Source organism: Trachemys scripta, chromosome 16, assembly GCF_013100865.1.
Source record: "Trachemys scripta elegans isolate TJP31775 chromosome 16, CAS_Tse_1.0, whole genome shotgun sequence".
Classification (NCBI taxonomy): domain Eukaryota; kingdom Metazoa; phylum Chordata; order Testudines; family Emydidae; genus Trachemys; species Trachemys scripta.
In genome coordinates, this window is record NC_048313.1 from 4,185,319 (window position 1) to 4,212,314 (window position 26,996).

General features: G+C 53.2%; 1 protein-coding gene across 1 annotated transcript in view; it reads left to right on the forward strand.

The window, feature by feature from the left end:
• The window catches only part of LOC117889206 (delta-like protein C), a gene marked incomplete in the record, with an annotated part of 272,400 nt that overhangs the window by 218,969 nt on the left and 26,435 nt on the right, over positions 1-26,996 (forward strand).

Genomic DNA, 26,996 nt, shown 5'->3' on the forward strand with positions numbered 1-26,996 from the left:
GGGCTGTGGTGTGTCCTGAGGTGGGTCTGCCACTGGGCAGGCACCCCCGTGTCAACGTGAGTCGGTTTCCTGGTCCAGGTCGCAGCTAGGTGGTGGTTAACCGGTCTGATTGTGAGAGGAGTAAGAGCAGGGCCTGGGCGCATGGGCAGGGCTAGGAAGGGCACCGGATTTGAGCTGCGGCCCGGTGCCCACAGGTGTTGTAAATCCGTGTCGTGCTCCTGAAATCAATGGAGCCAGGCTCTGGCTGCGCATGGCGATGGAAGCGCTGGGCACAGGAGCCTCCGTGGCACTGGGGTACGATGAGGCGGAAGCGACCCCTGCATCATCCATGCTTGCCTTGGCTTGCCCTGGGCGGGGACCGGCAATGAGCTCCCCTACCCCCATGTGCCCAGAATGAAGGACGGATCCCTAGGGTAACCCAGCGCTCACCCCTGAATGGGTGTGACGGGCTCTCTGCACCGGGGCACTGCTGCCCCAAAGCTTCCAAGGCGGATTGCATCGCAGGCCAAGACGAATGAACCCCGCCTGGTTCCTCGATCACGTTTTTCCTCAGCAGATCTCAAAGCACGTCACAGCCTGCGGCGTACTGACCCCCCCCCACCCCCACGTGACGCAGGGAAGCGTGAGCCTCCTTTTCTACAGGCGCACTTTGGCAGAGCGCCGGCGGCCCGGGAAGCAGTTTCGCTCTGATCTCAGGGTCCCGGGGATGGGTGAGGATGAAGCTGCGTCCCGGGGACACAGGTAGAAAAAGGGCCATTGCCTGGGAATCCGGGAGCATCCCCGGATCACAGGTGTAAACGCTGCTTTGTGGAGGGGCCACGTAGCTGCTGTCACATCCGCCACAGACTCCTCCCCACCACAAATCTGCCAGCATCACGTGTGGCTCTTGTCCAGTTTACCCAGGGGCGGGGGGGGGGAAAGAAGGGGGTTCCCCATCCCTGCCGATTTTTAGATCAAGACGGGCTGTTTTGCTAAAAGCTCTGCCCTAGGAATGATTTGGGGGCCGTGCTCTCGCCTGTGCTGTACAGGGGGGGTTAGACTAGATGATCACCGTGGGCCCTTCTGGCCTTGCAATCGACGATCTATGAAGGACGTCATTCGCCCAGCGTGCTCTCAGCCAGTGCTGCAGATTCAGAGACCCCCGCCCCACCTTCTCCCCTAGCAGCCAGGCTGCAGAGAAGCCAGCAGCGCCTCGCCCGAGGGTGCCTCTGCCCTGCACCGGCTCTCCGCCAGCCCAGCCCTGCTGGGTCTGAATGCCCGCGACTCAGCAGGCACGGACGGAGCTCTGCCCACAGCCGCGAGGCGTTCACGGGGCAGCGAGCGCCGGATGGGCGCCGTACCCAGGATGAAAGGGGTGAGAGGGGCTGGCAGAATCCAGATGGCTCCGGACCCTGCTTCTTTTAAATCCCCTTCTCCAGCGGGAACAGGGGCAGAGGGCGACCCACAGGGTTGCTGGAGGCGGGAGAACGGGGAGGGGCCAGATCCCTTGTCTCCGTGCTAGGTAAGGGTTAGTTTCAATGGAGGGTCCCAGCGTCAGCCTCCACTGATCACAAGGGGTAGGATAACCCAACCCCGGTCCCCCTGTAGCGAGGGCTGGGCCACACCCAACAAAGGAGCCTGCTACAGCCGTGGCAAGGACCTGGGTCCATCCGCTCAGGCTGTGAAGGTTTGTGTCTTCAGAACTAGCCCTCCCGGGTTCAATCCAGGCTACCAACAGCCTGGTTCCGTCAGCCACAAGTGTCTTGGCTGAAGTCAAGCTGGAGAGGAAAGCGGGTCTGATCCCTCCTGGCACCTGGTGACGTGCACATGGGGTGTCGGACACTACTGGAGCCGACTGGTGCTCCCCAAGGTGCAGGGTGGCAGGGATTCGACCCAGAGAGGACTCACGGCAACCAAAATGAAGGGGCGCTGAGTGAGATCCCCGGCTGGTGTCAACTGGCCTCATTCCATTGACTTCGCTGGGTTTCCCCCGGGTGGGGAGGTGGCCAGTTTTTAGATGAAGTCAGCTCAGACACGCCACCTGTCGGTCAGGCCTTTCTCCCCCTCTGCCGCACCCATAGGGATTGTAAAGCTCCTTCAGTCCGGGGCTACCACCTCGTTCCCCCATCTGCTCCATCCACTCCGGGTCCCCTGCGGGCCACGGTGCCGCGACTTGCCAGACTGGATCAGAGCAGGGGCCCATCTAGCCTGGTATCCCGGCTCCGACGGCGGGCTAGTGCCATCTGCTTTGAAGGAAGGCGCAAGACGGCCCCTAGTGGGCAATGCTGGCATAACCGGCCCAGAGGGGAAATTGTCGTCCTGTTTCCCCGAAAGATGACGCAGCGGAAAAGGAACCCTAGGAGGTGCTGGGGCACAAAGAGGGGGATAAGGTCCAATAGGCTGGTGAACCCATCAGCCGTGCTGGTGGGTAGACAACATTGATAGAGAAGGCCATCTCCTGTATTATCCCTTGTTGTCCAGCTCTCCTGGAAAAGGCCCTACTTCCCCTTATGGACAACTTATTGAAAGATGGGGCGCCTGATCTTAGGGGTGCTGAGCCCCCCCCTCCCCGAGCTCAAACGGGAGCTGCAGACCCCTCTGGAAAACAGGCCGAAGAGCTCTCTGATTCCTGCAGAGTCTCAGTGAAGTTGAGACGCGATCAACATCGGAGAGCATTTCAGGCTCTTCAGGCGTGTCGAACTGGCCAAAGCACTGGCTAATTCTGTGTAGGAACAGCCCGGCGCCGGCAAGGAGGTGGAACCCAACAATGGCCCCGGAGTACTGTGCTGTCACAGAAGTCCACGGGATGTCCTTGTCTTCAGCTGTCTTCTCGTCTCAGAAAGGCCATTGCAGCTGGCTTGGGACAGTGTTGCAGGCTTCTAGGAAACATGCTATGGGCTCCACCTCCCCGCAAAGTCTTCTCGGCACCTGGACGTTCTAGTGGTCAGAGCTGTCTGCGTGCCGGAGGTGGGTAGATCACAGAAATGCATAGGGCCAAAGTTTCATACGCGGCGGTTGGCTTTGGGGGTGCCGGGTGTTGGACGCCCAGGTGGAGATCAGATGTTTCAGAGCCGCTGAGAGCTCTCAGCACCAAAGGAAATCGGGCTCCCGTGGCCTCAAATGGAGCACCCAATAACTGAGGCCCTTAAAACCGGTAGCTACTCTAATCTTGCCACTGAATCCAAGGAAGACGCATAAAAATCATGGCTGGCCCAGCAAGGCAAGAGATTCTTGGAAGTATTCAACTGGCTAAAGCCGCCAGCACCGCTGGCCACTCTCTGCATTTTCCACCCAGGGGAGTAGCGAGGAACTGGTGGTGTGTGTTTCCATGGAAAGTGGAAGTCTCCCGAATTCCGTCTCGGTGCCAAGTTGCAGATGGGGCTTCTAGACGGAAGTGATCTTTCTCATCCCAGCCATCCCCTGGGCTTATAAAAGTTTGCCATCCGATCAGCAACAAGGCCATGTGTCCCATTCGCAGCAAACTGATCAGGAGCGACCAATGGGCTGCGCTAAATTGGCATCAGATCTCCTACCAACCGGGGCAGCACCCCGCAGGGCCTGATGTTCAGAGGTGTCTGTTTCCCTTTGAGTGTGGGTGCGCCGAAGCTTTGAAAAGCCAGGCCGCAAAGTCTGCGCCCTTTCTCCTCCTCGTATACAGTGCGTCATGTCTCTTACTGCAAGGAGCACAGTTCACCTGCCTCTAGGGGAAGTGATTCGCGGCTTTGAGGAGCGGAAAGCCAAGTTGCGGAGGGTCTATCTTAGGGCATCAGCTGGGGGACCTGAGAGCTGGGCCAGTTCCCAGGGTCCGTCTGTCTGTCTTTCTCACTGGGCATCTCCCCTTCCTCTCCTCCTTGCCGAACAAAACAACCCCAGTACTAATTAGGAGCCCCAAAGTCACTAAGTAGCAGCCCTTTGATCAGAGCTCTCAAAGCCCTTTTCTCAAGAAGGGTTTTCTTGCCGGTTTATGACTGGAGGCAACTGAGGCACAGAGAGGCAGGCTGGAGACTCGGGAGACTTGGGTTGTTCCCAACTCCGCCCCAGACTCGGGCAAGTCCTTGAGTCATTCCGTGCCTCAGTTTACCCATCTGTACTCTAGGGAGAAGAGCCCAGCCCTGCCTCCCTGGGGAGCTGTGAGGAGCACTACACTCATGGGTGTGAGGGGCTCAGATATTATGGTAATCATAAATGTCAGGCTGGAAAGGATCCTCCGAGGTCTTCTAATCCATCCCCCCTGTGGTGAGGCAAGACCAGGTGTTTGTCCAACCTGTTCTTAAAACCCTCCGGGACGGGGATCCCACAACCTCCCTCGGACGCCTGTTCCGGAGCTTCCCTCCCCGGAGAGTTAGAACGTTTGTCCTAATATCTCCCCTGTTGCGGATGAAGCCCATTATTTCTTGCCCTACCTCCAGTGGACACGGAGAACAATGGATCACCACCCTCTTGATATCCAGTCCCCCATCAGTTGTCTTGAGACGGAACCTCACAAACCGAATTCTTGGCAGAGCTGGGACTAGAACGCACGAGTCCTGGCTCCCAGCGCGCCTGCTCTAACTACTGAGAACAACTCCCCTCCCAGAACTGGGAATAGGGCCCACAAATCCGGATTCCCAGTTTGCCCTAAACACATGATCACGCACCTCTCCCAGGGCTGGGACCAGAACGCAGGTCTACTAGAGACCCAGTATCTCTGGCTACTACACTATGTCCTGCCACCCAAGGATCACCATGATAAAAGGATCCATGCTATTTACGGGTAAGGGATTCAAAAGAGAGCAAACGGAATATTGGCCAATATTTCCTGATCCCTTGCCCACCCCCATCCCGTTATTTTGGGGTTTGATTCCAGAGGGGTCTGAATGCCTATCCGCTGCATGGGAGCCCAGAGGGTGCTGTGGCAGGGTACTCACCCCCTTGAAAGCCCAGGCCTACGTAGACGTTTAGGTGCCCGGCGTTGGGCAGCCCCCAAACCGATCTTTGGCCGTTGTGTCCGAAGTCCGCGTGCCGCGATTCGGTGGGACGTGCTGCCCCGGGAAATCGTTTGGTTGGGTTCCAAAAGGGGTCAGGCGTTTGGAGCTGGGCTGGAGTTGCACCTGAGCAGATGAGCATGGGGGTGAGGAAAGGAGAGAGTGGAAATCTGCCCCCCAACTTTTGAGAGGGCCCGCGGAGCCACCTCCCCGATCGGTTGCCAAGGCCCTTGGCCTGACTTTCAGGTCAGCGCCTCCCATGGGACTGCTCCGAAGTCGGGCTTGTGCTGGATAATCAGGGACCAAGCTGGGGAGCTGAGGATGCCTGACCAGGGCCTGGAGAACGGGGGGCTGGAAAGTCGGAGGTAGAAATCAGTCGCCGTTCTGCTGCGCCTGTCCTCCCAGTTCTGCCATGCCCGCCCCTGGGCAGCTCCTAGATGTCAGGCTGTGACCCACACTCTGTGGGAAATCCTAGCAGTGGAGGTGGGAGCAGTCCTCTGACCTCATCTCTTCCCATCTCCCCCCAGGCCAGTGCAGAACCCTTCCCCACTGGACGGTGCTTCGTGCTCTAGGTTTAAATCCTCCAAACAGAGGGGCTTCCTTGGGGGAGGTGGGTCCACAGCCTGATAGATCTCGCTGTCAGGGAGCCTGTTCCTTCCTTCCTAATATTTATGCTGCCGTAGCTCCTAGCAGCCCCTGTTGCGCCGGGGGCTGCACAGATGCATAGTGAGAGACAGTCTCTGTGCAGAGTCCATAGTCTAAATCGACACAGGCAGGATTGGTATCCCCATTTCACAGATGGGGAAACTGAGGCACGGAGTGATGACATCCCATGCCTGAGATCACGCATGGAGTTGGTGGTGTTCCCTCGCTAGATCTCACCCCCTATCTCCCAGGGAATGGGCATCAAATTCCTCTCCTTCCCCCGGCGGTGTAAGTTATGATCATATCCCTGCCCTGTTAGTCATCGCGTAGCCAGGCAATGAGAGCGGGTGCGTGTGCGTTTATAATAATGCCAGTGTTTTCAAATTTTGGGGGCCAAAGCTCAGCCCCATAGAAGAGGCAAGCAATGTCTACTGTGTGGGGGTGGAGGGGAGAGAGCATGCCACCTTGTTGAGCATGCCATGGAAGAGTTGTGGGTTCTGCTGACTCACTGGTGCAGGTGGCTCATTGACTTTACCCAGCTCTAAGCGTCTGCAGAGAGAGGATCTAGGGTGTGGGCTGAGTAGCCCTGAGGGAGGAGCCCTAGATTCAGCCAAGCCTGGGAGAAAGGTCTGAGTTGAAATTTATTATCTAAGTATTGGTTTCCCACGATGTTAGTTAAACCCCAGGATGGGCATGAGTTAGAACTTTTAACAAAGAGAAAGTTAAGGGATAGCTTGATCCCAGTCTGTCAGTGTCTACTTGGGGAACAAATCTTTAATAATCGGCTCTTCAATCTAGCAGAGAAAGATCTATCATGCTCCAGTGGTTCAAAGCTGCAGCTAGACAAATTCAGACTGGAAATAAGGCATACATTTTTAACAGTCAGCGCAATTAACCATTGGAGCAATTTGCCAACGATCATGGTGGATTCTCCATCACGGACAATTTTTAAATCAAGATTGGATATTCTTTCTAACAGATGTGCCCTAGGAATTATTTGAGTGCTGTTCTCTGGCCTGTGTTATACGGGGGGGTCAGACCGGATGATCACAATGGGCCAGTCTGGCCTCGGAATCTGTGAGGGTCGTTGGCGTGCTCTTGTTTATACCTGTCCGAATTCCCTTGAGATCTGGATTCATACCAGAGTGAGGGAGAGGAGAACCAGGCCCAAGGTGTGATGGGAAAGGCACCTGCTCGCAGACCTGAATCCCAGTTTCGATTCAGACTCTTAAGATCAGAAGAGACCCATCGTGATCATCTTCTCCAGCCTCCTGTCCAACCTGGGCCAGACACCTCCCCCACCGATTCCTGCATCTGGCCAATGCCTCCTGTGGGAACAGAGCGGAGCTGTTACAAAGCCCCTCCCGTCTTGACTTAAAGACCTCTCCTGCTGGAGAATCCACCCCTCCCTGGTTCAGGTTTTCCAACCGTTAATCACCCTCACTGTCCCAAACGTGCCTTCCTTCGCGTTGGAAGTTGTCTTTATGCATCTACACACGAGCGCCCATCACGCCTGCCTTCCTCGGAGATCAGCGTGAGTGGTGGAGCTCTGAAAATCAGACCGCTTGGATCGGCCAGCGAGGCGGGGCCCCTCAACTTCAGGCAGCTGGGTTTGACGCCCTTGGCCTTAGCTTTGGCGATCTTTCCTCTGAAGCCAGCCCCACCTGGGTGGGCCGGTGGATGGTTACACTTCTCTGAGCGCCTGCGGCCAATGTAGATGTATATTGTTAAAGGCCCAGGCTACCGGAGTCGGTGGGTGAGCTGGGAAAAGAACCCAGGAGTCCTAATTACTAGATCAGCGCTTCTTCCCCTTTTTGGGCTCAGGACCCACCGTAAACCCGATGGCCTGTCGTGACCCAGTAAATAGCTGGTTGGTGTGAAAACCCTCTGGTTTACTAAATATTGCATATCGTGGGTCAGAAATATACCCAGTAACGTAATAAGTACGCCATGTATACCATAGCGACGGCTACTGTCCTGCAGGTCTGGATGGGCTCGGGTCCCTGCGCTGGTCGTTGTGACCTCCGGGGTCATAGGGCTGCTCAGGGTTGAGGGGGGATGGCTGGGTCAAGTCTCTGTGAGTGGCATTGCAACCTGGTGCACGGGGTCGCAGCGCCGCTCACGCAAATTTGGCCTGGCCGGCCCCTTGTCATCACAATGCAGGGGCTGGCCCCACAATGGAGGGGCCAGCCCCTTGTCATCACAATGGAGGGGCGGCCAGGCCAAACCTGAGCGGTGCTGTGCCGGCGACAGCCAGGTCACAGGGAGACACGTTCTGCCGGTGCCAGAGGAGACACCTCTGCGGGGTAAGTGGGGTGGCCTCCCACACAACCCTTAGCCACATTCTGGCAACCCAGTTTTGGGTCGCGGGAAGTTTTCAGCCCATCCTCTAAGCTGAAGGACCGTGTTGGCCCAAGAACAAACGGGGGAAAAACTGGCCAGGAATTAAATGTAAACTAGAAATGAGACGAGGGTTTCTAACTGTCAGGGGAGGGATGGTCTGGAACAGCCTCCATAGGTGACGGGAGGGGCCAATAACCAAACTAGTTTGAAGATGGAGTTTGAGGAGGGGGTGAACTGACTGAGGTACCTACGAGAGCAGGTGTTGGACTCAGTGCCCTTCCGATCCCGGGTCCCGATTCCTCCCTCTGTGACTGTGTTATCAGTGAGCAGTATCACGCCCCACCCACATGGGAGGCTTCTCCCCCTCCCTCTGTGATGGTGTTATCAGTGAGTAGCAGCATGCCCCGCCCATATCGGGGTCTTCACCCAGAGATCTCCAAGCACTTTACTGAGTCAGATCAGTGTCATCGGACCTGTTTTTGCACATGGGGAAACTGAGGCACGGAGCAAGGCAGAAGCTTTGCCTAAGGGGACACACGGCCGTCCGAGAACAGGATCCCAAATCCAGCTCTCCCGCCCCCCCCCAGCCACTGCCTCCTGACTGGAGCAAGAAGCAGCCCAACGAGGTCTTTACAGCGGCTGGTTTGCTTGGCTTCATTCCTCTCCGCGCTGTCGCATCCAGCAGCTATGGAGAACATTCGTCTCACCAGACACGGCTTGCTTTGAAAGCTTGACTTCCCCGGAGTTCTTGGGTTTCCCTGGCATGGGGCAGTGAGACCGCCAGGGAGCCTCAAATCGGGGCAAATCTAAGCACAGGGGAGAGGAAGAGAGGGCTCTCTCTGACCTCAAGGACTCCTGCCGGGGTCCCCATCAGGGGAAGGTTAATAAGATTGCTGTGGACGGGAAGGAGGAAACCTGAGTGGAGTAAAGTACCTTAACGATTGTGCAGAAAGACTTTTGCCTGATGGTTTTTATGAGGGGCTGGGAGTCAGGACTCCTGGGTTCCATTCCCAGCTCTGGAAGGGGAGTGGTGTCCAGTGGTTAGAGCAGCATTGGGCTGAAAGTCAGGACTCCTGGGTTCTCTTCCCAGCTCAGAATTTGACTCTGTGACCTCAGGCAAGAATCGGTGCCTCTGTTGCCCCTTCTGTAGACTACCCAGGCAGGGTTGTGTGGCCTAATTCGTTCGTGCTTTTAAAGCACGATTTGACAGTTATCGTATGATATTCTTAGTTTGTGTTTACAAAGGTGCAGCTCTGATCCCGTAACAAAAGCCCCAGTAGTGACCTTCGATCTTCATCGACCCTGGGATTTTAGCCATTGGTGCAGGTGCGCGGGAGCGAACCCCTTGTGCAGACACAGTTTACACCAGTGCAACTCCCCATACACTAGTGCAATCTGTGTCTCTAGGAGGGCTTTGCACCAGCAGTTAGACCCCAGGCACTAATTCTCAACTGCCACTGCACCCTGTAGAGTCATTTTCACCAGCAGCTGTTGGTCACAACCAGATTAGCACGACTGGTGTTTCACGCTCACTTTGCACGGGCACCAACGGCCGCACAAGAGTCTGAGACCAGATCCTGTATTTCTGAGCTTTCTCGGCTCCCCTCCGTCGACACGGGGTAGTTCCATCAGCTGGTCGGGTTGCAGCCGCAGCCGTGTTGGCGGAAGGGTCCCTTTGTCGACGTACACCTGTTCTGCGTTTCAAAATCAGATCCGCCCAGCTATGTCCCTCAGGGCTGTGAAAAACCCTGAGTATCACAGCGGCCAGCCTATGCCCTGCTGGAGCAGCTGTGGTGTGGACATACCCCTGGCAAATAGCATTCAGGAAGGGGGTGTTCCTACGCAGACAGAAAAACCCCTCCTGTCAGTGCAGGCTATAGTCTCCGTAGTGTAGATCTACCCCTAGCCACTGCCCCACACTACCTCCTGCAGCATAAGATCTGTCCAGGCCTCGAGGCCTCTCTCAAAGGGGAGGGGAACAGCAAATCAGGCCCCCTGCACGGACAAGGCCTCGGTGTGGACGACAGAGACGCTGACGATTGTTCTCATTCGAGCTGGCTGAAAATGTTTCCGTCCAGATGGTTTCCCGAGAAGAAATGGCTTTTTCCCACCCAACGGGACGGTTTCGTGAAGAATTTCCATCTTCACTGACAATTTCCAGGTTTCTGGTTAAAAACAGAGCGTGAGAAATTCAGGGGTTCTAGGGTTAAAAATAAAACAAATCTACCCATCGGCTTTTGCCAGCCGAAAACGTTCAGCCACTGAAACCCAATATTTTGTTTATTTGGGGTTTTAACTTTTGGGGTTCCGGGGGGCAGTTGTGGGGGAGGGGTCGATAGAACAACCTGCCATTTTTAATTTGCTAACACGCTCCAATTATAATCTCCACCTGGAGTCCAGGCCCTTGTCGTGGGGCGAGCTGACGTGCCCACATGTTGAAGTCTCGGTCTTGTTTCCTTGAAGTATTTGGCTGTGAAAAGCCTCTTTCAAAATCACAAGATGTTCCCCCGTCGTTCTGCGGCTCTCTGGCCCTAAGGCAGAACTCACAAAGGAGGCGCAAGGTTCCCATAGGAAACCCAAGAACTCCGGGGAAGTCAAGTTTTCAAAGCAAGCCGTGTCTGGTGGGACGAATGTTCTCCATAGCTGCTGGATGCAACAGCGCGGAGAGGAATGAAGCCAAGCAGACCAGCCGCTGTAAAGACCTCGTTGGGCTACTTCTTGCTCCAGCCAGGAGGCAGTGGCTGGGGGGCTGGATTTGGGATCCTGTTCTCGGACGGCTGTGTGTCCCCTTAGGCAAAGCCACTGCCTCGCTCTGTGCCTCAGTTTCCCCATCTGCAAAAACAGGTCAGATGACACTGATCTGACTCAGTCAAGTGCATGGAGATCTCTGGGTGAAGACCCCGATATGGGCAGGGCATGCTGCTACTCACTGATAACACCATCGCAGAGGGAGGGGGAGAAGCCCCCCATGTGGGTGGGGTGTGATGCTACTCACTGACAGCAGTCACAGAGGGATGAATCGGGACCCGGAAGGGCGCTGAGTCCAACATCTGCTCTCGTAGGTACCCCTGTCAGCTGGATCAAGAAGTACAGATTGCGCATAGGACTTTGAAAATCTCACCCTAGTGAGTGGAAGAGCGGAGTTTCTCCCTAGGAGGCGGTGTGGAGAAGGGGCAGGATGTTAGATTGGCCTCGAGGACCTGGGCGGGTTACTTCCCCTCTCTCTCTGTGCCCAGTGAGGGGCGGGATACTCCCCTCCCCTGGAAAGCGCTTTGAGCTGCGCGGGTGAAAATAGCGAGGTGGGGCACTGCATCGGGATGTTAAACAATAGCGGGGCGAAGGGCTCCCCTAGACAGAGGCTGAGCTGTGACCCTCAGCAGGCCTGGGAGAGAGCAGAGGGCTCTTTAATCTGGCAGACAGAAATGCAGTGGCTGACACTAGCGATACGGGGCCATCTTGAACAGGGAACAGAATTCACGGCTGGAACAGTTGGCCTAGGGACGGGGTGGATCCGGTCACGTGCCCTCTGAAAGCCGAGACTTTCTAGTGTCTCTTTCTAGTGCTTCCACTCTAGCTCGCCCACAAGTCCTGGGCTGGTCCCTGGGGGAGGTTCTCTGGCCTGGGTGAAGCGGGAGGTTAGACCAGCTCAGCGGAGCACGGTCCCTTCTGGCCTTCCCAATCAGTGAATCTCTGAGTTCGCGGCGTGCCCCGGTCGCACAGGCTGCTCCGCGACCAGCCTGCTACAGCTTTGTCGATGAACATTGCACGTCCGTGCCTCCGTTCTCCAGAGACTCGCTCACTTGTGGGGGCTCCTGGACCCAGTGCCAGGCCTCTCATACAGGCATCTCCTTCAGTAGACTTTAGGTGCCCAGATAGGCCCTGATCCTGCAAGCGTGTGAGGGGCTTTCCCCCCCCCATGCACAGCTAGCTGCATTGAAACCAATGGGGCTGTTGGTACAGGCGGGCCATTTGTCTGGTTTTAAGCCGGCCAGTCCTGTTTTTGTCAGGTTTGTCCCATCCCGTACAGCTCCAAGCCCACATCCGGTTTTATCCGGTATCAGCTTGGACGCAGGGAGGACGCCATTTTGCCCCACCTCCGCCGGCGCGACCTCAGGACAAGCTCATGCCGGCGGGGCGGGGCGGGGCGACGGACTCTGCAAAATGGCGTCCACCGTGATCACGCCAGCAGGGGCAGGGTCGCACCAGCCCGAGTGGGTGTGATTCACTAGTAAGGCCTGATCTAGCCTCAGAATTTGGGCGACCGAGAATACAGAGGTCACGCCGGCGGGGGCAGGCTTGCCAACCCTCCAGGATTGCCCTGGAGTCTCCAGGCATTAGAGATGAATCTTTAATGAAAGATGATGTCATGGGATGAAACCTCCGGAAACATGTCCAAGCCACGGCCGATTTTATGTCCCTGCCAGAGGGGGACACGCCTTAGGAAAAAACAGGACAGGGTGGCTTGAAATCAGACGGATGACCTGCCTTGTGAAAGAGCCACGCCCTTGAGCGCTGCGGCTGTGCTGACGTGATGCCCGGTGTAGAGACATCTGCGTCTACACTATGGCCTTACCGCGGCATAGGTTCGTGTAGTGTAGACGTGGCCTTAGTGACTCCGGTGTCACGCCACTGTGCAGACCTGGAGTAATGGTTCCTGGTCGTTTTTATATTTACGCCAGTTTTATTCAAAAAAGCCTATGGGACAGCCAAAGGCCAATGCGATCCTGGGATGTATAAACAGGGAAATCTCGCGTCGGAGCAGAGAGGTTATTTCCCCTCTGTGTTTAGACCCTGGTGCGACCGCGGCTGGGATCCAGGGTCCAGTTCTGGTGCCCACAATTCGAGAAGGATGTTGGTCAGTCGGAGAGGGCTCGGAGAAGAGTCACGAGAATGATTAAAACATTAGGACACCTGCTAGAAGAGCTCAATCTATTTATCTTAAGAAAGAGAAAGTTTACGGGTGACTTAATTCCAGGCTATCGGTACCGCCGTGGGGAACAAATATTTAACGGTGGACTCTTCAGTCTAGCAGAGGCAGGTCTAACATGACCCAGTGGCTGGACGGGGAAGCTGGACAAATTCAGACTGGAAAGTTTTTAACTGGGAGAGTAATTAACCATTGGAACAATTTACCAAGAGTCGTGGTGGATTCTCCTTTGCAGACAATGGTTAAATCAAGATTGGATGTGTTTTTTCTTTAAAGATCTGCCCTAGGAATTATTTGGGGGCCAGTTCTCGGGCCTGTGTTATCCAGGGGGTCGGACCGGATCATCACAATGGTTCCTTGTGGCCTTGGATTCTATGCATCCAGCCCAATAACATGGTTGATTTGGGGGTCTGCTGGGCTTTGACCTGATGCCCGAGATGGTTTGTATCCTGGGACGCTCTCCTCTCTCCCTGGTATTAACCTAGGAGCTGGGACAGGCATCCCCGGGAGAGCCGGGCCCTGGTTCTTAAAGGTATTTAGGGGCTTGATGTCAATGGGGGTTACCTAAATAGCTTAAACATCTGGCTTTTAGTCACTCTCTGAAATGGGGCTGACGACCCTTCCCTACCTCCAGGGGGTTTGTAGGGATAAATATGTGGAGGACCTTAGATACCAGCCCTATATAACCTAAGGCAGCTGCGTCTGGCCATCACCCGGGCATTAGGTCTGGCCTTTTCGCCCTGGATTCGCTGCGCCACTAGAGTGTCGGTTTCCCCCACTGGTTTTCCTAGAGGGTGGGAGAAATGAGGGGGAAATTGACCCTTGGGCAAAGAACGTGGCCGTTTAAAGCCAGTTTTCATGGGTCCGGGTGGCACGTATCCTCTGGGCTGGGCACGGGGGTGGATTTCCCACTGACGTGGGAGGTTGGCGGTGCCAGCGGACCGGCTTGCTGTTTGATTGGATTTAATGTGGGGAAAACTCAGCGACCCTAGCGGGATCTCTATAAAGAGAAACTTAAAGGAGGGCCAATTTGTAGGGCGGGTGGGTATACGTGGGAATTCCTGTGACGTTCGTGTGCTGCTGTCCAGAAACATGCGCAGCTCAGAATAGCATCTTGTCTTTGCCAAACACCTGGGTCTCTTCACAGCGGGAGAGCGTTGATGAGGAGAGACCTGGCTGTGCGTGAGTTTAGGAACGGGCCAAAAAATAAAAAGGTGAGATTGGGTTGCTGGGCTGGTACACAGGAGTTCTCTTCCCAGTTCTGCCACCGCTCTGCTGTGCGTCCCGCTCTGTGCCTCAGTTTCCCCTCCCATCCTTTGTCTTGTAAGCTCTTTGGGGCCCGGAGTGGTTCTATGGGTACCTAGCTCGTTGTCCTGATTTACATTCCAGCTAATGATGACCCAGAAGGTGAAAGTAGCTTAAGAGAATAGCCAATAGTGTAGCAACCTTCTGGCCACGCTCCTCCCCTTAGCTACACTCCCAGCAGGGGAAGTCTAGGCTTAGCTACCTTATGATAGCTCTGCAATGGGTGTTTGCTAGCAGACGTTTCCACCGGAATTAGTTGTGAGCATTGGCACCATTCATCATGGGGTGCTAAGCAGAACACCCCCCTGGTGCCCAGGTCTATACAAACCGAAGTCCCTGCTCCGCCACATGGGGGCGCTAGAGCTTTTCAGTTCCGAATTTTTTTCAACGTGGGCAAACCACCGTATTGTCCCCTAATCTGATCCTTGCAAACGGCTGAACCGGCTTGACTGAAACCGTCCCCAAAAATTCAACCTGAGGTCGACCCCCGGCCTGGGAAATTTCAGCCCAAATGGCTCATTTGGCAAAGTGATCCGTGAGCGTAGGGTTACAGGCCCACCTTAGATCTGGGTGAATGATGGTTCTACGTTGAGTTTGAACGGTAGCGGGATAGGCCCAGAGCATGTGACCAAAAAGCTCACGAGAAAGAAGAGTTTGTTTGTGTTAAACTTATGGTGATCCGTGAAATACCGGCATTTATCTTCTTTAACGTTTGCTTTGAGGTAATAGAAATGAAGACCACATGGTTAACTGGATACCAGGTGCAGGCCGTAATTGGCTGTAGAGGTGTGTTTAAAGCCTCATGTGGCGTTACTAAAGTTCCGATACCCAGAAATGCCATCACTTGTTTGTGATAGTGTATAAAAAGCAGGGTTTTCTATGTGTTCTTTGTCAGAGCTTTTCCTGACTCCTTGGGAGTCATGCCATGGTAGGGAGGGACCGCTGGGGCCTGGTCATGTTGCAAGTATTTTAGCCAGCGCTTATAACTGTGGTGTTGTGAGGATATAGAGTGTAAGTGTGTATATGCTCATCTTTGCAATCTGGATGTTCCCCACACCAAGTGGCCTTTGAGCTAATAAAGGAGTGCTTGTGTGCGGAGACAAGTCAGGATAAACACGAATCAATCTGTTAGGGAAATTATTTCCAACAGCGTCTGAAAACAGGGCAAGTGGCAGGCAGTCTGAAACTACAGGCCAAGCGTTGATAAATGACTGACCCTTATGCTTCAGCAACTTCCTGGCTTGGAGGTCAGGAAGGTTTAAGCCACGCCCACTCCGGGTGGCGCGCTGTCCCCCTCTGGTGGCGGCTGGGCTACCTCAGGATTGATGAGCCTGCTACACGTGTTACAAAGGGATTTCCTCTTATGTGTTGCATGCAGGGTTTAGGCAGAATCCTGTGTTGGTTACAGGACTAGATAAACCACTTTTCTATCTAGGGCCCCTGCTGTTTGTCACTTAACGAGCACCACCTTGTGGCCAGGAGCTGCTCTCCCGCCCCCTGCCTCTCTTTTTCCCCTCTTCAGGGCCCTTTAAGAACTCATAGTTCAAAGGTGGTTAAATAATCCTCACAAGGGATCTCATTTATTTAGTTCACTGGTATGTCCTGGTCCTCTAGGCCCCAAGCAGTTCAGTGTGTCTGTCGTGATTAACCCCAAATAACACAAACTCCCAGTCTTCTCCAGGGTCTCTCCCAGGCGTCCCTGCCTACACAGCTTCCCCCCCACTCCCTCGTGCTTTTGTAGCTGGTTTCCCCCTCCCGCCATTGACTCAGGGACCCTGCCGGGACCTTCTTTCTTGCACTCTGCAGTCCCCACAGACCTCGCTGCAGTTTCCTGAGCTTGCAACTTGCTGATCTTTTTTTTTTCATGGTGGGATCACTTGATGCAACCTCGGCGTGGCTCCGCCTGTAATCAGGGCTGGCTTAGCCCGGGCTCTCCGCCTCCCCACTACAGACCCGGTCCCTGAGCACCGTTAACTCACTCGGCGCCCCTGTGCTCTTAGGCACAGAAAGAGAAAATGATGGCCCCCAGGTGATTCTGCGGTAGAGCCAGGGACAGAATCTAGCTCGCCTGCGTTCCAATCTAGTGCCTTCATTTACCACAAGGCCAGTCTCCCTCTCTTCCGTTGGTCTGTTCCCCTTTGCGCTGTGAACTCTGGGATCGTTCCTGGCAGGCCGCGACCTTCTGGAGTCTCGGGAACCGCAGCCCCAGTTGCAAACGGAGAGGCGCTCCCGACGCGAGTCCCAGGCGGGAGGGCATTTGGGTTGCAGAAGAACTGAACCCAGCGTGGATGTGATCTGAAACTCATTTAGTTAATGTGTTGTGTGGACAATCTTGCATCGGTTTATGGGAGCAAACTAAACCACTGTGATTAGTGTGAATCTGGGTGTACGTGTGTCTACACTGGGGTTTGCACCGGTTTCATTAAACTGGAGCAAGCATGTGTCTAGACCAATTCTAGGGCAAGGATCTGTGCTTGGCAGCTGGTAAGAAGCACCTTGAACCTAGCCGTGCAGCCTGGGTCCAGCCATCTAAAACCGGAGTAACTGTGTTGATCTGAGTGGAGTCACTGTCATCCCTTATCTCTGCTCTCCCTGGGTCTGACGCTGTCTGCGGCTTTGGATCATGCGTCATCATTGCGAGGCGGGTGTCAAACACAACCAGACTGGCCCACGGTGGCGCTTCATGGTGGGGAGAAGGACGCTGGGTTCCCTTAAGTCACGCCTGCGGCTGGCCAGGGCTAAAGCCTCGGTGGGTATTGATCCACGTGAAGGTCAGTGGGGCTGCGCTAAGCGACGCCCGCCGGGGGACGGACCTGAGGTTTATCGTCCTGTCCGCTCTGCAGAGCCCACTTAGCTGCAGGGGCTGGGGTCGGTTCCACATCGTCAGCAAACATTCCGCTAAGCCTTTACTGCCAGCGGCGATGGCGGAAGCTGGAGAGGGGCCCAGCTGTTAGAAAAGTCACTGGCGGGACTCTCTGCTGTTCGAGTCACTGCGGGATCCAAGTTCTCATTTTTGCCTCTTCTTTTATCCTGGTACGGTTGCACTTGGACTCGATTCTCGGATTATGGCTAGCGGGGACCATTACGATCTCCGCGTCCGACCCCCTGCCGTAGAATTTTACCCGGGGATTCCTGCACGGAGCCCAATTGAATTGAGGTTGAGGCAGAGTCAACTCTCCTCAGGGGGGTCGTCTGTTCCGATGGCACATGGTGAACTCACTGGTTGATGTCTGGGTGGCTCCCACCCAGAAACCCCTCTCCTAGCCAGATCCACCATATGGGCGTGGAAGGAGGGGTGTTGCGTTGAAAGCGGAGGGTCAGGACTCCTGGGTTCCATCCCAGCTTTGTCACTGACTTGGTGTATGGCCTCTGAGCAAGCCACCTCCGTTTTTCCCCTCTGGAAGATGGGAATGATGCTCCTCTTCTCCTACCCTTTGGAATTTCTTGACAGTCAGGGCTGTAGCAGGGATAGAATTGGCAGAACCTTTCGGAGCTGAATCTGTAACGCTTTCCCAGGCTGGATTCCGGCTCCGGGGTTTGTAGCTGTTGGGGAGAGGAGTGGTGCATGGTGGGATTATATCTGGGGCCAAATTCCTCACGGGTGTGTCACGGAGTTACACCCTGCATCCCCGGCTTCCTGCGATTCACCGTGACTCTCAGCCAGCCTGTAAAGCAGAAGGTTTATTTAGACGACAGGAACACAGTCTAAAGCAGAGCTTGTAGGTACAGACAACACGACCCCCTTAGTTAGGTCCATCTTGGGGCCTCAGGGACACCAAAGCCCCATTGGGAAGCCCAAGCCCCGTCTGGGCTCCCCTCCATTACCCCAGCCAGCTCCAAACTGAAACTCCCTCCAGCCGTCTCACTCAGCCTCCCCCCCGGCTCCTCCCCCAGCCTTTGTCCAGTTTCCCGGGCAGAGGTGTCACCTGGCCTCCAACCCCCTTCCTGGGTTCTCATGTTACGTGCTCAGGTATCTTCCCTCAAGGCCAGTCTCCCATCCCCAGTGCAGACCGTCCCAGCCAAACTCCCCTGCAACCTTCCCAAGCCAACACTCAGCATTCAAAGACCACCTTAAGAATAGTCCCAGTGCATTGCAGGGTGTAACGCCACTAAGGATTCACGAGGTCTGGAGCTTTTGAAACAGTAACCAGAGCCCTTCCCTCGAGGTTGGTCGTGCTAAGCAGGCTGGGCAGATCCCCAGAGGTTTGGGCTGGAACTGCCTGGCCTGTGGATCGTCCGGTCTCGCCTTAGCTCTTGGGTCTGCCCAACGTGGCTGGGACGCTCCCCTGAACAGACCCAGGCGTGGAATTCCCGGCATGGAGCTGTGGAGGCTCGGGACGGACGCGGTCCCATCCGGTCTGTATCCCTGGGAGCTAGGGCGTGATTGGTCCCTCTGGCACATTCACTGGGGTTCTGCCCAGTCACGCGCAAGTGTCCTGGACAATGAGGTCTCCACCCTTTCCCTTGGTGGGGGTGGGAGAACGACAATCTCACAGCCTGGTAGACCCCCACCCGGTCCAGAGCTTCTCCTGATGTTCAACCCAACCTTTTCCCTTTAGCCTGACTCCTCTGATTCCACCCTGAATGCTTCCCGTTTGCTGGTGCAAATCAGGGTCATTCCATCGACTTTAATGGTGCCGGGCTGATTTGCACCAGCTGGGGATCTGGCCCCCTCGGCTCCACTGGAACGACACTGGCTTGCACCAACTGGGAAATCTGACCTTTCACCTCTTTCCTTGGTGGTACCTTCAGATAGTTATTCCCATCCCCACTGGGCTCGATTTAACCCTTCTGACCCGTCCTTTAAACCCTCCTTCCTGTTGCTCTTCTCCCAGTGTGCCAATATCCTTCTACTGACGTTGCCTCTGGAGCCAGAGACAGGCAGAGAGATTTGCTCCCTGCCCTGGGATCTGTGTCTTCTAGGTGGACAACCTAATGTCCCTGTGGTCTTTTGACCCCATGTCTTATCACAAAGCCATGTCCTTCTTGCTGCCTGTTCGGTCTCCTGCCCCTCCAGTTACTTTTCCCCGAGATGTAGTAGGCGCATTTCCCAAAATGACTCTCGCTGGGTTATTTCTGGCTTGCTTTTGTATTCTCTCGAGATCCCTTTGGAGGATTTCCTGTTGTCATTGGCAGGTGCTCCTGATTCAGCATCACCCATGTGGTTCTTATTAATAGGACGCTTTCCCCCTCCTCATCTGCCCGGATCTTTAATGAAAGTAGATAGAAGGGTAGACCTGACCCCAATCCCGGCAGAACCCCACAGACGCCTTCATGCGCTGCAGTGTCCGTCAACGCACTTGATGCGTTGAAGACACGCTTCTGCTATGCCCTTGAGCTGTGCCGCTGACCCCGAGAGGTCAAAAATCACGAGATTTTTTTTAAAATACCGGTTAGTTCCTTTTTATTCGCCTTCCGCTCGCATTTTCTAGCGTTTGCCCGCCGCCACACATGCTAGACGCTAACTTGTTCTGTATTGGGAATGAAAGCTGCCGTTGTCCTGCGGTCCCATGACTGCAGGATCCGGGGCTTGAGAAGAAGGGGGACCCAGTATGCAGTGTTGCGGGATGCTCCTGAGAACAGCCATTGGCAGCCCCGTTTTCAAGCCATTTGCCAATGCTGGGATCCGTTCCAGTCTGACTTACCTCTAAGCGTAAAGGGTTGTGTGGTCCAAGGGGTATGGGCGGTTGGGCCTAGTGGTTAGAGCAGAAGTTGACTCAGTAGCCAGGAATAGGAAGCCGGCATCCGAACCGGAGTCACAGACCGGATGGATGCCAGAGCCGAGGGTCAGAGCCAAAGTCAGGAATTGGAGAGGAGGGTCAGAGGCCGGGATACTTGGAGCAAAGCAAGACGGAGCAGAGCTGAGTCCAGGGACAAGTGGGGCTGGAACAAGACGCTAATGGGTGAATCAAGCAGCCGCCAAGCTGCTGTGGGGCTAAGAGCCAGGCTGCTAACTCTTCCCAGCCTACGGCAGGCCAGCTGCACTCGTTAGGTGGCCCGGACACTGGCTCCGCTGCGTGCCCCGACTCCAGGCTGGCTCTGGGGCAGGGCCCGATTCCTGACCTGAAGTGTCCAAGTGCCATTTTCAAAACGGATCAGATTTTCCAACACGTGTCGGCGGCTAGTGGGATTTCGAACGACCCCCCCTGCACGTCTGTCTGCTTCTTTAAGCACCTAAAAAACTTTACAAATCCGACGTTCAGGAGTCTACGTTCCATTGCGGGGGGTTTCAATCCCCAGCGTAGTCGCAGCTGTACCGACGAAAGGGCCCAAGTTTATGTCATTCGAGGAGTGATTTAATTATACCAGCAAAATAAGGATAATCTGTGTATCCACTAGGGGGCTTTGGTGACGTAGCTATCGTGGTGTAGCTATAACGGTAAAGCATTTGTAGTGTAGACAAGCCCTCCTGCTTTTAGTTCTGGTTCAATCCCGGGTATCAGGTAAGGAGAGGCGGCGTGGCCTAGTGGCCAGAGCACGGGACTGAGAAGATCTCGGTTCTATTCCCAGCTGTGTCTGCTGGGTGACCTTGGGCAAAACACGTCCCCGCGCCGTGCCTCAGTTTCCCCATTTGTAAAGTGCTTTGAGAACTACGTCTGGAAAGCCAGATAGAAGCACTAGGGATTATTATGGGTATTGTAACATGGCCGCTGGCACACAACTGCTTCCCAGTCTCGGCCTAACTAACTGCATCTTTGATGTAATGGCAGCTGGGCTGGTAAAATGGAGACGGTCAGCTCTTTGGAGAAGGTGGTGCCTTTTTGTTCTGTCTTTGTACAGCACCTAACACAGTGGAGTCTGGCCTATGACTGGTACTCCTAGGCACTACCATAATACACCTAAGAGCAATTAAAATGTACAGGGCCTGGCACGGGGGGGCAGGCAGGCAGTACTAATAATTTGTGCTCCTTGCTATCCACATCCCCAGGGCTAGGCTATTCAAAAGTGACTAGTGATTTTCAGGTGCCTCCATTTTGGGGAATCACAGAATAATAGAATATCAGGGTTGGAAGGGACCTCAGGAGATATCTAGTTCAACCCCCTGCTCAAAGCAGGACCAACCCCAACTAAATCATCCCAGCCAGGGCTTTGTCAAGCCGGGCCTTAAAAACCTCTAAGGAAGGAGATTCCACCACCTCCCTAGGGAACCCATTCCAGTGCTTCACCACCCTCCTAGTGAAATAGTGTTTCCTAATATCCAACCTGGACCTCCCCCACTGCAACTTGAGACCATTACTCCTTGTTCTGTCTGTGTGCCCGGAGATTTTCTGCTTTTTCCAGGGCTGGGTGCTCAGCGTTTTCTGCCAATCAGACCTCTTTGAAGTACCCCCAGCTGGGCACCCAAAATTGGGAGTGGCTTCTGAAAATCATGACCTAGCCACCGAGCATCGATAATCTTAGCTCCAGCCTTTCCCCGCTTCTTACCCACGGTGAGTCGTCTTCTTACCTTACTCTGTGAGCAGTCACACTGAGTTCAGCGGGGCTACTTGCCGCGTAAACCATGTCTACACTACAGCACAGTTCTGACAGTCAGTGATCTGGTCACAGCAGTCCTAGTGTAGACATGGCTACGGCACTGAGCAAGAATGAGAGATCTGATTATTGCTCTTTGGCCATTTTCCTTCGGCGTCGATAGAGGCTCCAGAGTTAAGACGATGCTCAGGCTGCGATGAGGATGAAATCCTTTGTGCCTGTAGCCGTGATTCATGAGCTTTCAATGGAAATTTAGCTCAGCCACAAGCTAGGGGCTGGCTGCGGAAATCAGGCGGTGCAACGCTACATGATCACAATGGCTAGGGATCTATGAACTGGTGAGCAGAGCACCTCGGAAAACTTTCATCCAAGCAGTTTCCCATTGGAAAATGTCCCTTCAATTCAACCCAGTGTTTTTGTGAAAATTATTATTATTACACCTCTACCCCGATAGAACGCTGTCCTCGGGAGCCAAAAAATCTTACCGCGTTCTGGGTGAAACCGCGTTATATCGAACTTGCTTTGATCTGCCGGAGTGCGCAGCCCCGCCCCACCGGAGCGCTGCTTTACCGCGTTATATCCGAATTCGTGTTCTATCGGGTCGCGTTATATCGGGGTAGAGGTGTATTTATTTGTTATTATTTTGGACGACGTTTCATTTTGGAAGAAAACTGGGGAGAGAAAAGGTCTTGAAAACGTCAACCTTCTGTTTCAAGATATTTGGAACCAAGTTTGTTTGTTTTTTGAAATTTCCTTTATTGTTACATATTTAAAAAAAAAAAAAACCCTAAAAATGGTCGCAATGTTTTGTTTGACCCGAAACAAAATTTTCCTTTTGCAAACAAGTTTGGCAAGTTTAGTTTTCATCCCAGTTTGGCGGGAGTGGGGGGGATTCCATTCTCTTGAAATGTTTAACAGGGTGGAAAATCCATTTTCCGACCAGCTGTACCAGTGAGAGATTATTTCCGTTACCTTCAGTGGGTCCGTCCTTGTAATTGCTTACTGGTGTGATTGAATTGCTGGCTTTTTTCCACAGTGTCATAGATTCCCAGGCCAGAAGAGCGCACTGTGATCATGTAGTCTGACGCCGTGGAACGAATCCTTACAGCAGATCTTCTAGAAAAAATCCAATTGTGTTTTTAAAATTGTCCATGATGGAGAATCTACCACGACCCTTGGTAAATTGTTCCAATGGTTAATTATTCTCACTGTTAACAATTCATGCTTTATTTCCAGGCGGAATTTGTCTAGCTTTTTTGGATCGTGTTCGACCTTTCTCTGATACTCTGAAGAGCCCCTGTTTAAATATTTGTTCCCTGTGTAGAAACTTACAGGCTGTAATCAAGTGATCCTTTAACCTGCTCTTTGTTAAGCAAACTGGATGGAGGTCTTTGAGTCAGTCACTGCCAAGCAGGTTTTCTACTCCTTTAATCATTCTTGTGTCTCTTCTCTGACCCACACCCACCCACCCACCCACACACACACACACACCATTCAATTTATCAACATCATTCTTGGACTGTGGGCACCAGAACTGAGCACAGAATTCCAACAGTGGTCGCACCAGGGCCAAACACAGAGGGGAAATAACCTCTCTGCTCCCACTCGAGATTCCCCTGTTTATACATCCCAGGATCGCATTATAGAATCATAGAATATCAGAGTTGGAAGGGACCTCAAGAGGTCATCTAGTCCAACCCCCTGCTCAAAGCAGGACCAATTCCCAGCTAAATCATCCCAGCCAGGGCTTTGTCAAGCCGGGCCTTAAAAACCTCCAAGGAAGGAGACTCCACCACTTCCCTAGGTAACGCATTCCAGTGTTTCACCACCCTCCTAGTGAAATAGTTTTTCCTGATATCCAACCTGGACCTCCCCCACTGCAACTTGAGACCATTGCTCCTGGTTCTGTCATCTGCCACCACTGAGAACAGCCGAGCTCCATCCTCTTTGGAACCCCCCTTCAGGTAGTTGAAGGCTGCTATCAAATCCCCCCTCATTCTTCTCTTCTGGAGACTAAACAATCCCAGTTCCCTCAGCCTCTCCTCATAAGTCATGTGCTCCAGCCCCCTAATCATTTTTGTTGCCCTCCGCTGGACTCTCTCCAATTTGTCCACATCCCTTCTGTAGTGGGGGGCCCAAAACTGGACACAGTACTCCAGATGAGGCCTCACCAATGTCTAATAAAGGGGAACGATCACGTCCCTCGATCTGCGGGCAATGCCCTTACTTATACAGCCCAAAATGCATTGGTTCTTTTGGCCCCGGCGTCGCACTGGGAGCTCGTGTTCATCTGATTATCCACCAGCGCTGTGCTCTGTCATCTAGCAGACAAAGGTCTAACAAGATCCAGTGGCTGGATGCCGAAGCTGGAAGAAAGGAAAATCAGGCATCATTTATTTTTTAACAGTGAGAGTCATTAATCATTGGAGCAACGTACCAAGGGTCATGGTGGATTTTCCATCACTGGCCATTTTTAAATCAGGATTGGATGCTTCTTTAGAAGACCAGCCCTAGTTCAAACAGGAATGAATTCAGGGAAGTCCTGGGGTCAATATTACACAGGACATCAGGCTAGCTGATCACAATGGATCTATGAAGTTTGCATGATGGTTTTTTCTGCAAAGTTACCTGTACATCTGTGCGCTAGTTAAGGACTTGTAAAAAGACATTGGCAGTCTGCTGCCTGTCGTTTTCCCACCCTCCCTTTGGCTCAACAAAAGCTGTTTTTGCTTTGTTTCGAAAACATTTTAAATCTATCCAAAATCTCCTGCGTAGCCTAGCTAGAAAAAAAATCTATCAGCATTAGTCACCTGCCTTTATGCCATAGGCCTGTAACAAAACCCCCACTATTGGCCAAAGCAGAAATGTAAAGCGTTATGCCCCAACTCTTGGGAGTAAGAAAACGTTAAGGGCCACACTGCAGTCGTTCATTCACTCAGGTTCCAGTTCCGAAAAGCATCCCGGTCAGCGGAGGGCGGAAGCATGTGCTTAAAGGTAAATGTGTTTAGGTGCTTTCCAGAATCGGGGCCTCCTAATCCCATTGGTTCCAATTATAATAGTCTCTAGTGCGTCCCCTCCGTCGATCTCAAAGCGTTTTACAAAGGACGTCAGTGTTGTTAGTTTCCCCATTGTACAGATGGGGAAACTGAGGCACGGCGCACAGACATGACTTATCCAGGGTCATCCAGCAACAGAGGTAGAAATAGTCTCCTGAGGGCCAGAATCCTCTATCCACTAGGGCATACGGCCCCACTATAGCTAAGGGCCTGTCTTTATGTGTAAGGACTCTACACTTTGGCCTTTAGACATCAGTTCTTTCTGGGTGCTGAGGACTTTGATCCAATGAAGCACCTGCGCCCCTGGGGCTGGGTACTCAGTACCTTTCAGGATTGGTGAGTGAAAGGAAGAGCCCTTGTCTGCAGGATTCCTGCTCCAGGACTTGTGCCAATCTCTGTCTATTAGATTCTCAGATAAGCCCTAACGCAGAGAGCGGATTATCCCACATCTGCTCCTGTCAGGTGTTTTCCACCTCCCTCAGTTGCAGCTGGTGTTGAGCGCTAGTGGAGATGGGATATTGGGCTAGACAAATCTCGGCTCCGATCCAAGCTGGCGAGGGCTGTGCCCTGTAGAAGCTGCGTTCCCGCATGTGCCCACTGAAGGAGCACAATGGGGCAGGCAGCTTCTTCTGAAACGGGGGCTCTGAGTTCTGAAGTATTGGGAGCCCTTCCCACCTGGCTCCCCCCAAAAAGATGTCCTAGAAGGAAACTTAATCCTGCAGAGAGGTGAGCTGGAGAGCCCTGCTTCTGTGTGGCCTGTGCACCAGGAGGTGGGCAGGGGGTGCAGAACGGGGGACCCTGGTCTCCTAGGAAACGTAGCTGCACAGAGTGGAATTGGTTAGACCTGGGTGCTTAGATCTCGCACAAAGGTCAGTTTCGGCTCCAGTGAGGACATTTCTATGTTTCCCTGATTTCCTTTGCCGACCAGATTTAAATCCTCCCTTGCGATTCTTTTAAAGGAAACTCCCCCTTGAAAAGAACCTCCGTTAGATTAACGTTCCTAGCTGGAAGATCATGCACGCACTGGTGTAGGACGATGGACTAGTGGTTCATCTGAAAGACCCGGGTTCAATTCCCTCCTCTGGGCTCTGCCACCGACTTTGTGTGTGACCTTGGGTGAGTCATTTAGGGTATGTCCACCCAGTGGGAACAAAACCCACAGCAGCGAGTCTTAGACCCCAGTTCAACTGAATCTGGCTTGCGGGGCCGGTGCTGCGGGGCTAAAAGTAACAGTGTAGCTGTTTGGGCTCGGGCAGTTTCTGAAAGCCGGCGAGGGGAGAAGGTCTCGGAGTCCAGACTTCAACCGGAGCCTGAACGTCTGCTCTGCGTTTTTTGGCACCGCAGCCCAAGTCAGTTGGCCCAAACTCTGATACTAGCGGCCATGCGTCCTTTTTTTGCTGGGTAGACCTACCCTTAGCCTATCTTTGCCTCTATTTCCCGTCTATAAGATGGGGATAACAGGGCTGCCCTACCGCACCGGTGGTTGTGAGGATAAATACAGTAAAGACTGCGGTGCTCAGATACTACAATGATGGAGCCAGATAAGTACCTGAAACTGAGTTAAGGTTACAAGTAGTAAGTTGCATGATCTTTATACAGAATACAGAACCCAGCTGCCATTTTAAAAGATACCCCATTAAGAAAGCTTAGTGGAAGGGAATTTTGCATACATCTTCTTACTGCTCATACAGCTGGCCAATATTAAGATTGACAAATGGGCGTTCACCTTACACAACAATCCCCTTAACTCTGACCCACAAAACACACTGGTTAGAATTCTGAATGATGCTAAACTTATACTAACCTATATCGATCGCTAATGTTAGGTTTACATACATTAAATATTTGATCAACCTTGCCAATGACGTATAGGCTGAAAGAGGTCATCGGTGGCTTTTAGTTAAGGTAGTTGCTGAAATATACAAGATGAATTTTCACTTCTCAGTAACATCATTAGCTGAATGAATAGTAGAATACAGATGATTGTGCATACACATTTTATTCCCCGTGCAGTGCATGCATCAGGCGAATGACAATTGACAAGGGAAAAAACTTTGCATGAAACGGTTTTTAAGTCTGATCCTCAAGAAATGCTTTTGAATTCTTTCAAACTAGGCACGGCTGGGTGTGGATAAAATAAGTAATATCTGCTCAGAAATGGCAATGTATATACAGTATATTAAAGTTCATAAGTACACCTTGCGGGTAAGAATTAAAGCTGCTCTTAGAATGTGTAAACTGAATTCATACAGATGAGTGTTGTATATAGATGAACATTTCCTGACACTTTGATGCTTAAGGATT